This window comes from Crocodylus porosus, unplaced genomic scaffold (genome assembly GCF_001723895.1).
Source record: "Crocodylus porosus isolate Cpor-Errol unplaced genomic scaffold, CroPor_comp1, whole genome shotgun sequence".
NCBI classification, from domain to species: Eukaryota; Metazoa; Chordata; order Crocodylia; family Crocodylidae; genus Crocodylus; species Crocodylus porosus.
The window spans coordinates 63617134-63618555 of record NW_017728906.1 but is presented as its reverse complement, the minus strand read 5'-3'; the positions used below and the strand labels follow the sequence as shown (position 1 = coordinate 63618555).

The window sequence follows — 1422 nt, the reverse complement described above, 5'->3', positions numbered from 1 at the left end:
AAAACCATTTGCTCCATGGGCTACAACCTTTCAACTGACATATAGCATGCTTGAGCATTGCAAAATTGCAGTAAAATAGGGGCAAAAGACCTTTTATTTCTATACAACCATGAATTATATTTGACTTCTGAACTTGCTTAAATTGATCTAAAAAGCGGGTATACCATGACCAAGGTGCCTGTTAAAGTGGTTGTATCAACATTACGGAGTAAACAAAATGTTTTTCTACTTCCAACAACTGATTCATAGAAGGGATTAGACAGGGGAAGAATAAGGTGTTTACTGCAGTAATTGCCTAATGTGGTTGTTTATTCAGTTCCTACAGCGCACAATGAATTAGAGGCTTAGTTGTTGATTGTTATCCATAGGAAGAGTGGGAAGAAAGATAGCTCTCACAGTAGGTAGCCTTTCACCTCTAGGAACATGAGTTAAGATCTGGCAATGATCACTTCATCCCTTTTCCAAAACCAGCATATAGATTGGCATCAGCACTCAGACCAGCAGTATTTACTCAAGAGAGGCTCAGAATGAGACGGCCAAGAGGATGTAGGTCAGAACTGAGGCACTGACAGAGCTTGCCAAAGGGAAACTTGCTCTGCTTGGTGTTGAGTGTGGCAAGTTTTCATGAGTACTAAAATTCATATAAAATTGCAAAGTGTTGGCAAATGACAAAATATCAAGAAGCTTGCACATAAATGGAATTTAAAAAGTATTGGGTTTGAGTCCATGCTAGTAATTAGCATTGCAAGAAGTAAATAAACTTACATGCACATAGTGTGTGTGCGTGCGCATGCGCATGTTATATAACACGATAGCTCTCTTCACAATGAGCCCCATTCAGCAGTATCTGCACAGGTTAGGGTTATCCTTCCTCTGCTAGTTAATGTTTGTCTAACTTTTTTTGGTGTACTTTTCTGAGGCTTTTGTCTCTCTTTGGCAGACAGAGAGAGAAGGTTGGGTGGGGAGGGCAGATAGAGGGAAATCCCCTTGTCACTTACTCGGGTGGAAAGACTGAATTGAAAAGATCTGTGTGTTTTCTTCATGAGATGTCCTAAACCACCTGTGCCCTTCACCTTTTAGCAGCACCGAATAGTTGGCACAAAAAAGAGTTATGTCTGAAAGAGAGTTGAAAAGAAAGATGTGGAGTTAGTTTTCATATTAAAAGCTAACCAGGATTCCTTTTTTTTTTTTGCTTTCTTTATTTAGAAAGTGGACAGTGTTTTTTGACCACTATAGTTGAAGTTTTGAAGACAAATGCTCCTGTTTTTGAACAGAAGTATCAGAATGAATTTTATATGGAGCAGAACTTTCAACAATAGTAAATCGTTTCTGGTATTTCATAGATTTCATAGACATCAGGGCTGGAAGGGACCTCGGGAGATCATTGAGTCCAGCCCCCTGCCCAAAGGGCAGGAAGTCAGC

General features: G+C 39.7%; 1 protein-coding gene across 1 annotated transcript in view; it reads left to right on the top strand.

Annotated features, from left to right (window-relative positions):
- The first annotated feature begins 1052 nt into the window (after window positions 1-1052).
- Window positions 1053-1422, top strand: part of NHS (NHS actin remodeling regulator) — a 145979-nt gene continuing 145609 nt past the window's right edge. The window contains exon 1 of the mRNA XM_019529252.1: window positions 1053-1140. The gene's annotated coding sequence lies outside the window, so the exon portion shown is untranslated. The remainder of the gene's footprint in view (window positions 1141-1422) is intronic.